The sequence below is a fragment of the Vicugna pacos genome, chromosome 20 (genome assembly GCF_048564905.1).
Source record: "Vicugna pacos chromosome 20, VicPac4, whole genome shotgun sequence".
Lineage (NCBI taxonomy): Eukaryota > Metazoa > Chordata > Mammalia > Artiodactyla > Camelidae > Vicugna > Vicugna pacos.
In genome coordinates this window covers 17255821-17265491 of record NC_133006.1, presented here as the reverse complement: position 1 = coordinate 17265491, position 9671 = coordinate 17255821, and the positions used below count along the sequence as shown (strand labels likewise).

The 9671-nt window shown below is 45.8% G+C and overlaps 1 long non-coding RNA gene across 2 annotated transcripts; it reads left to right on the top strand.

Moving 5' to 3' along the window:
- Window positions 1-1428: 1428 nt before the first annotated feature.
- Window positions 1429-8875, top strand: LOC140687595 (uncharacterized). 2 transcript variants are annotated; one of them, XR_012061989.1, is made up of 5 exons: window positions 1429-1527; window positions 3843-3944; window positions 6882-6925; window positions 7706-7800; window positions 8459-8875. It is a non-coding gene; the product is annotated as an uncharacterized lncRNA (long non-coding RNA). The 2 variants fall into 2 exon arrangements; XR_012061990.1 differs by lacking the exon at window positions 3843-3944.
- The last annotated feature ends 796 nt before the right edge of the window (window positions 8876-9671 follow it).

Here is a 9671-nt window from a genome sequence, read left to right as displayed (position 1 = left end):
TCTTCCAGATAGGCCAGGCTCATCACTCAGGATACTGGAGGTGCTGCAGTCATCACAGCTGTGCTCTAGGCTCTATGAGCTACTCTGCCAGGTGAGAGAGGACCATGGGATTTAGACCTAGGCCAGCTGGAAGCCCCCAAGAGCTGTTTAGCTACGCTTCTACTAGAAACTCCAGTCAGTCCAACTCCTACTTGGGCATTCCCCTGGAATGGACCCTCCTCTAAAAAGGATTTAAACAGCACAATCCATAGGAGAAAACCTTTGTCTTCAAGTGCTGATACTGTGACTACCACGTGCTCTCCCAGTTCAACTCATTAGTATTTTCAGCTGGTGGAGAGAGGAACAGGTAGGTCTCCAAACATTTTCGGTTGTACCACGTTTGAGTTCACATCTACCCTGGCTTTGCCACTTAGCAGACTTACTCTGTAGCTTATTCCCAGAGCAGAGCTTTAAGACACTTAAAGGATAGGAGGAAAGCAAGCAAGCAGGATTATCATCTCTAAGACCTGGCCACAAAAGCCAGGCCATTGTTTGGAATGAAGAGGAGTAAGCCGAGTTTATCACCCTATCAGAGGAAGGGCTAAAAGTCACTGCCTGCCAGGAGTTTAAATTTTTGGCTCTTGAGAGTGAGAGACAGCAAAGTCATCCCCTTGGGTGTATGCCAACTGAGAGCCCCACACGCTTTACGTTAGCTGAGAATTTACAGCTGTGTAGTGAGTAGAGCTGAACTTCCTCCATCCCCATGCCCACCCATAGGGCCATTAATTCCTGGAACAACCCACTCCCAGAAAGGTCATTCCTGGGAGAAAGGATAGCTTTCACAAACAAGGAAGAAACTGCAGCTTCGTCTTAACTACCAAGAGGTTTTTAAGGCTTTTTCTCCAGCTGAGAAAAGTATACCCATGAAGAAAGGCTTTTTCAGACTAAGGAAGCAGGCAGAAGTCCCCTGGGGAAAAAAGAGCAGAAGCCTGTATTCTTAGGCCCCCAGGACTAACTGTAAAGAGAACAGAAAAAAAAACCCGCACAGTAAGAGTGCCAAGAGACAGGCGCTTGGAGACAGCCCCCGCACCCCCTTCCCAGAACTTTGTCTTTCAGAAGAAAATGTTCTTTGTTTTTTGTTTTTAAGAAAAAGAAGCTTTATAGCCCACCCTCCAGGCTTTTCCCAGTTTCCCCAATTCAATTCTGGGAAACCATCACGGACCCGACCACCCCACCAGCTTCCACAACCACAACTGTCCCAATCAAGCCTGAATGTGGATTTTATAGGCCGCGGAGACTAGTCCCACCCCACCCTGGAGCACTGTGGGTAGGCAGCTGCTCCCCTGTTTCCCATTGGCTGCCTCCCTCTCAATCAGCAACTAGCTCCCACCCCCTCCACTCATTTCCTGTCTGTAGTCACCATCTGGAGTGAAAGCAAGACGTTTTAATGGCAGGCTGCACGCAGTCCTTGCCAGGGGTGGGGGTGGGGAGCACTCGCAGCATCCATCTTGATTAGGAAACGAGAGCCAGTCTTCACAGGCAGAATACGTAATTATTTTCTGCGTTCACTCAACTTCTCTATTGTTAATAGTCACCCAAAGGACTTATAAATCAGGGCTCTTCCCTGGAAATTATGATTGAGACGGTCTTGGATGAGGGTTTGGGAATCTGTGGTTTCTATAAGCAACCCTAGAATTTTAAGGAAGTTGGCAGTATTCAAAACTTCCCTTCTAAGAAACAGTTTCTGTTAACTTGTTACGGTTATCCCAATATTCCCTATTCGTAACTCCTTTGGGTTTGAGTTTCTCCAGCAGCTGCCCTAAATAAGCATTGTTTCTGGGAAAGAAAGAAAAACACAGTTTAAGAGGGGGCTGCGTAGTGCTGATTTTCACAACAACAATGCCCCTTCAGAGAATGAGCCACAGGTGGGAAGCATTCTGTATAAGTCAATTCACTGGAATCAGATTATGAGTTTAGCTGCTTTCCCCTTATGGACCTGGGTGAGGTGATGGGTAGGGCAGGAGCCTTCTGACAAGAGGGACTGGGGTGTGGAATGAAAAAGCTTGAGGGCAGCCAGAAGATGGTGGGAACACACACGACTTTTGGCAAGAAGGTGGCTTTCTGTGCACCAGACCTGTGGCAAATGAACTTGATATAAGATAGCCACCCTGGGATCAAAAAAACTTCAAGAAAGGAAAAATGTTAAACTCAGTGGTTAATTCTTTTTCTCTAGGTATATTTGAAAGCTGATACTGTAAACATCTACTAGTTCCCTAATCAAAATAACTGTCAATTCCCCCCTTCTTTTAATAGATCCTTCATTTTTCTAATTTTTTGTCTTTACTCCTGCTGTTCCCCAGTCAGTCCTTTTCCTCATTTTCTGTCACAAATCACAGTTCTATCCATTATTTGAGACCCAGGTGAGATGCTAAAGCTTTGTGGCACCTTCTCTGATCTCTCAGTTCGATTCCACCTGCTCACCAAGTGTTTGTCATGCACTTTCTGAGGTGGTTAGGGAACTGAGATGGCCAACATCTGGTCTTCTCCCTGAAGGACCTCACACCCTGATTAATAAACTGCTCTTTGCTTTGCTTTATCATCGACTCACTTGCACCTGCATAGAACACATGTTATGGCAATGACAGGCCAGGCAAGAAACAAGCACCACTTGGAGGGTTGGAGTACTCAGATTTATTACGCCAGCGGGCTCAGAGGGGCTTCTGCTCCGAAGCTCTGAGCACCTCCAAGACGTGCACATGAGGTTTTATAGGGTTAATTACAAGTATGGGGCTATTAGCCAATAAGGCTCAAACAACAAAAAGCAAGGAATCAGTACACTGGAGCTTATCAATTTGGAACAGATCACGTTACTGACACTTGTTGAGCTTGGATTTACGAGTTAGCTTGTTAGCCCAGTAAACTGACACTAAACTTCAGATTTACGAGTTAGCCCAGCAGAACTTAGATCAGTAAACCGACACTTACCACACTTAGATTTATGACTTAGCTAGTTAGCCCAGCTGGGCTTTTCCTTCACACACATACTCTATGTATTTACCTGTATCCAGTTCCTGTCACACTTGCCTACATCACTGCAAGGGTGAGAATGACTCAAATCTGTGCCAAGAATGTGGTACATTCTTAAATGAATTATTGAAAGAAGGAAAAAGAGGAAATGGCTGCAAAGAAATCAGGCACATTCTGCCTCCTTCAATGTTTTCTCTATAGCCTTCAAGTTGGGTCTAGGGGGACATGAGAGAAAGTTCTGGACTTCCTTGGGCTCTAGAAACAGTTCCAACTTTATAAAGCTGGCCTGAAAGATCAGGCAGAGCAAAAATTACCAGAGTGAGAAAGGGAAGAGACTTCAGGGCAAGAATTAGGTCTCCTCTCCCTTATCCACAGTTTTTGAGTTCAAGTCCTACCTGACACAGCTATGAATATACTTTGAGAATTTGGGAGGTGGTATAGTGTGGTCATTAAACATGCACATTCTGGGTTCTGATAAAAAAACATTTTCACATATTGAGATGATGGGAAGTTACTCTGGCTTATACACAAGTTAGTTTGGATTTTATGCTAACTAAAATAGCTTATTTGTGGCCTATCAAACATACAGTGTACATCTGCTTTAATTATTAAAGAAAAGGGCACACTGATCGGAAGTAAAGAATGCCCATGTTCCAAATAAAGATTAACTGTCTCTCTTCCTGGGATGCTAATGCTGCTCCTCCCTTGATGATAAGACTCCCTTCCCAGGTGCCAAGGCCATACTGACCCTCTATGTACATGCTGGTCTGTTCTTTTTTTTTTTTTTAAACCTTGAAGAAATGTATCCCTGATTTGTTAATGTTTCTTTGTTCTAGCAAGATGTAAAACTATGCTAGAAGCCATGCTTCTCATGGAGGAGCAGCACCTCAAAGGAATCTGAAAAGTAGGCTTCCGGGCTAGTCCTCAGCCTGTCTCAAGTAAAACTCTTTTCTATTCTTATTATTGTTTATTGATTATTTATTTAATGGTGGTACTGGGGATTGAACCCAAGACCTCGTGCACGCTCAGCATGCACTCCACCACTGAGCTATTTCCCTCCCCCCGTTTATTGATTATTTTTGTCCACAGTTCATATCCTGGATCTATGGCTTACTAGCCTGTGAACTTATGTGACTTTGTACAAGTTATGTGATCTCTTTAGGCTTCAGTTTCTTTATAGGTAAAATGGGGATGATTATAATGATAATATTACTCACCTCCCAGGATTATTGTGAGGTTTAAATCAGCTAATACATGGAAGACACTTAGAATTGTGACTGGTGCATTGTAAGTACTAAGTTATTATTATTATTTTCCATATAATATTATTGGCTAAATCATAACAGCTAAACCTTATTGAACTATGTATCATACCCTTGTTCTAACTGGGAAAAAAGTAAATTCAACACAGAGGGAGACCAAAGCCTAGGCAACAGATGCGTGTTGAGAATTGCTGCAAAGCTATGGGGGTGTTGCATGGCTCCTAACCCACTGTGGGGACACCCATGCCCTTCTCCACTTGGTCCACATACTCCTGTTAGAGTCAGAGCTCTGAGCACACGAGGGACTTGTGAGGCTCAGGGTGGGGACAGTGATGATGTGTTCATAGTCTTGTTATTGGAGAAGATGGCTCCCCATCCATTTGCAGAGAAATAATATAAATTATAAAAGATTAATTTTGTCTGTGATGTATAATGACTTTTCATCATGAGGGCTGTCATTGTATAATGACAATAAGACAAAATAATCTTATTGGTCTCTGATTACTTTCTGGAAGTGAAAGGGGCATAATGGCTGCCTAATTCCCTCCCCAAGGAGGAACTGACAAGTGACTATGGGACTAGGGCAGCCATGGCAGGTGGGTATCTGAGGAGGAACAGAAGTGCTAACAGTAAGCCTAAAACCAGAGTCTTCTCCCCTTATGAAACATCCTGGGAAAATACCCATCCCTGAGCTGGGGCCTTGGCAGATGAGCAATACAGTAGTTTTCACTGGTGGTGGCTGTAGGGGGTATAAGTGTGTGTGAGGGGGCTGGGGGGTGAGGCGGTTCTGAAGACAGTGGTTTCTCATCATATGCCTGGCAGGATGGGGACAGTCATCCCTCTCCACCTGCTCCCAACTCCACGCTTACCTGGACCCTTGAGAGCACTCCTTGAAACCAGTGCTTCTCCCACATCACTCTGCACACAGATCCCCTGGGGACCTTGTTAAAATGTAGGTCCTGATTCAGTAGGCCTGGGCTGGGGTCTGAGAGTCTGCATTTTCAAACATTCCCAGGTGACGTTCATGCTGCTGATACTGCGAACAGTCTTTGAATGACAAGGTCAAAGACCTTGTATCCAACAGCATCATCACCACCAGGGAGCTTTTCAGAAATGCAAATTCTTGGGCCCTCCCTCAGAATCAGAAACTTGTTTTAAAGAGAATTCCAGGAGATCTTGGTGCCTGCTCAAGTTCGAGAAGCACTGTTGTAGACTATACGTGAGCTAATCTCACTGGAAGGACAGATGGGGTTTTAGAAAAGCAATAGTGAAGTAGCATCGAGCCCCAGGGTTGGGAGACATGCCCAAGAGGTTACCCAGCCAAGTCCTCTTCCAAGTGGGCCCCAGAAAAAGTCCTTTGCCCATGGGGTGGCTGGCACCCACACAGGAACTCATTCTGAGGATGGGGCAATCCTAGCCCCCAGCATCCACGAAGGGAAGCCTCCTTGTGGTGGGCATTTCAGGGAAGAGGGAGAGGGAAAAGGACTTGAGATTGGTACAAAGAAAGTAGACGCAGAGAAATAGGGGTGGGGGGTGTCTCAGGCCTTGCTGATAACACAGTACAACATCCACAATCACACACAGCCCTGGGCTGGTGAACAGATCTGACCTCTACACTGGGGTGGAGACAAACTGAGTTTCCAAGGCCTGATGGGGTCCTCCAGCTCAGAGGAGAGAGGGAAAGGACAAGGGAACCTTTTTCACAAAATTCACCAGCTATCTTCACATCCAGTTAATTAATTCAATTAAACCCCAAAGCCTTACTCGTTTTGAAGGGACCTTTGATGTCTCAGCACAGAGACCAGGGAGGTGGGCAGTGGTGGGTTGGGAACGTCTCCCACAGATGGCCGAGCACCATTCTGTTCATTGAGACGGACTATTAAACTGCTTTCTTGGGAGTTGCTTTTGAATTATGTGGAAGAGATTAAGGTTCTGTTTTGAATCCCCCCAGAGTTTCCTGTGGTGAATAATTATAGATGCACTAGCATAGGAATTCAGGTCAACAATTACTTTAATGAGATGTCTGAAGAGCACTGCCCAGCAAGGCAGAGGGCAGAGGAGGAGCCAGGAGAGGGTGTGTGGGGGGAGGAGACAGGAGAAATTGGAGGAGCTGAGGGAGTTAGGGAAACTGGCAGGATGAGGGGGAAAAGAAATGAAGATTTTTGCAAGTAGGTAAGTGGAACAGGGAGAGGAGGAGTGGAAAGCAGCAAGCAAAGGACAGGGGAGCAGCATTCACTGTGTCCCCACCATGTGCCTGGAACACTTTTAAAGATGAAGAGAGAAAACCTTCAGTCCACAGGTTAGGAGAGTGATAGTGGGTACCCACACAGAGGCACGCAGTCTTAGATTCGGATGTTCTGCTGTTGAATTATCTGGAGACAATGGGGAGTATGGAGAATGGGCTTTGTCATCAAACAGACTTAGGTCTGATTCCTGATCCCACCCTTTTTGTCCTGTGTGACTTTTGGCAAGTCACTAACCCTCTCTGAGCCTGCTTCCTCATCTATAAGATGAGGGTTAACTATATAAAATGTGTGTCTTGGTCTGTTCAGGCTACTGTAACAAATAACCATCAATTATACCTTACAACAACAGAAATTTATTTCTCCACAGTTCTAAAGGCTGGAAAATCCAAGATCAGGAAGATTCGTTATCTGGTGAGAGCCTGCTTTCTGGTCCCTAGGCAGCTGCCTTTTCACTGTGTCCTCACATGGTGGAAGAAGTGAGGATCCATCTGCACCTTTGTGAAAAGGGCACTAATCCCAGTCATGAGGGCTCCACTCTCATGACCTAATCATTGCCCAAAGGCTCCACATCCAAACACCAACACTCTGGAGATTAGGCTTCAACATATGGATTTTGGTGGGACACAAATATTCAGCCCATAGCATATATAACACTCCTGGAATGAACTACGGTCTGACATACAGTAGGTGCTCAATTAAGTATTGGTATAATGAGGAAGTGGAGAGGTTCGTTTTGCCTAAGGGCTCACAGCCCTTAGTCAGTAGCAGAACTGAAATTTAAGCCTAGGATTGTCTGATCTCCACTGCCACCAAGGAAAATGTACATGACTGTCCTTCTTTGGGAAATACAAGGTCTGCTCTCCAGAGGGTTACCCTCAGCCCTTGAAGATGTCCTTATAAGCTGGTGCTAGGGTCTCGGGAGAATTAAAACAGCTTCAGCCAGCTTCAATCTAGTTGTGGCAGGGTTTTTAAATGAAACTCAGGCCTGAAAGTCCCACTTCCACAAGCTGGTTTTTACAGAACATGCCCTTGCTTAAATCTGCCCATACGTATACAGGGGGCATCATTCCTGAGTTCATTCCAGGGCTTACTGAGCGTCCAGTACTGTTTCAGTCCCCCAAGGAGCGTATGTCTAGTTGGATAACTGTGGCAGTCTTGGTGGGGCCGCTCAAATCTCCTTTTGAGTTCTAGAACCTGCTGCAAGAATCACCCTTTGGAATCTAAGAGAAGGTTCATGCAGAGGCCACAGTCTTCCCCAGGCTGCTTTCAGCACATGACAGAGCATGGTGAGGGTACTGGACCTGGGCCATTTCTGCCCAGTGTGGGACTTCTTTCACAGGGGGGCTTAAGGGCTCCACAAAGCCTGGCCAAGAGTTTCCCAGAGCTGTATTCCAGTCTGGGACCTTCCTACCCATGTCCTTCCTTCCCCTCCCCTTTCTCAGGGGTCACACCTGCATCACAGCCTGAAGGCTCCCCTATATGCTCTTGCTCCCTCTCCTGTTTCCCCTTATCTTTCACAAGAGTTTGTCCCAAGAAGTCTCTTGTGCTTCTATCTTGGCATCTGTTTCCTAGAGGACCAAACTGACAAAGGAACCAAGTTCTGCTGTTTATAAAAAGATTAAATGACAGTAGAAGCCAATTGAGGAGCAGAAGTAACAAGCACCACTCCCCATATATCCCTTAAATCCATCCACTTCTCTCCAAGTCCACAGTCGGCACTTTAGTGCAAGCCGCCATCACTGTCAGTCATATCCTGGCAGAACACGATGTCACACTCAACTTGGGTAATTTGTTGGGAGATTAACAAGGGGACAATTTACAAAACTGTGGTCCTGAGATATGGCTTTACAATAAAGAAACAAGGGACACAGCCTGCCTGCATCAACTGGGACAAGGGATAAATACCCCCACCACACTCTCCTTCCTCCCCCTATCTCCTGCCAGTGCTCCTTCTTGACCAAACCCAAATGGAAGCCAGAGGAGATGGAAGCCCATTGATGGAAGCCCAGGTCTGTTTCCCAGGGCACAGACCAGGACCACTGATAGAAGCCCAGGCCTGAGAGTGCATCAGGAGAAGCAAAGAAGCTACCTGGAACAACTGTGCCTTGCCCAAAGCTTTGCAAAGTCTTGTTGTGCCCCCTTTTAATCTTTCTCCTCATTCAAACCTGAGTGACATTTTGAAAAGAGTGCTAACCCTCCCAGCCACTTAAGTCCATTCAAGGGCTCCCCAGAAGGACGAACTGATGCAAGGTCAAGGAATGTCTACCTGACTCCAGGCAGCATTCCCTGAACCCAGAACAGTGTGCCACCTCGCAAGTACTTGTTTTATAAGTAAATAAAATGCTGTGAGCAAATCATGTATTTTAGAGTCCAAGAGGGTGCCTATTTCAAACATTTCTTCCTTTTTTCTAAACATTGAGAAGTCCTGGAGTTTCAATGTTTGTGTATTCAAAGTCTATCTCTCTTACAGAGCTGCCTTGTTAGTCCTAGACTGCTTACTGAGACTCCTACATGGGAGAATAAACTTCTGTGTTGTTTGAGCCATTATTATTATTTGGTCTCTCAGTTAAAGCAGCTTGTATTTTAACTAAAACCAGACCACTCCAAAAGTCTGATCAGTTCTGAAGGAGTGAAAGGAAATTACATGCCAGAGAGATTTTGGGCCAAGGATTCGTGGTAGCTGTAGGGTGAGGGCAAGGGCAGCTGTGTGGTTGGATAGGCTCAGAACACACCATATGTGTGTGTGTGTGTGTGTGTGTACGTACACATCCTCTGCCGTGGGCCTATTGTCTCTTCAAACTGGACAGAACTGCTACCTGGTGGGCTCAAACTGATAATGGAGCTCAGAGGGAGAAGGGCTGGGGAAGGTGTACCATACAAGGAAGCCAAGGGCAGAAAGGTGGCGTCAGGAACCCTGGTGGGAACACTGAGGGTAACCATGAGTTCCTGACCAGAGAGCCTAATATAAGCAACAAGTCCACAGGTGCCAGAGTGAGATGCAAAATCAGCCAAACCCAAGAGTTGGGGACTGGGATGAGGGGCCAAGCCAGCAGAATCTGGGATGATTTCCATGAATACAGGTGAGTATATGGCATATTCTATTGAATTAAAGATACAGAGGGGCAACAAGGAGCAGTGTTATACCCCTGTGCCCTAG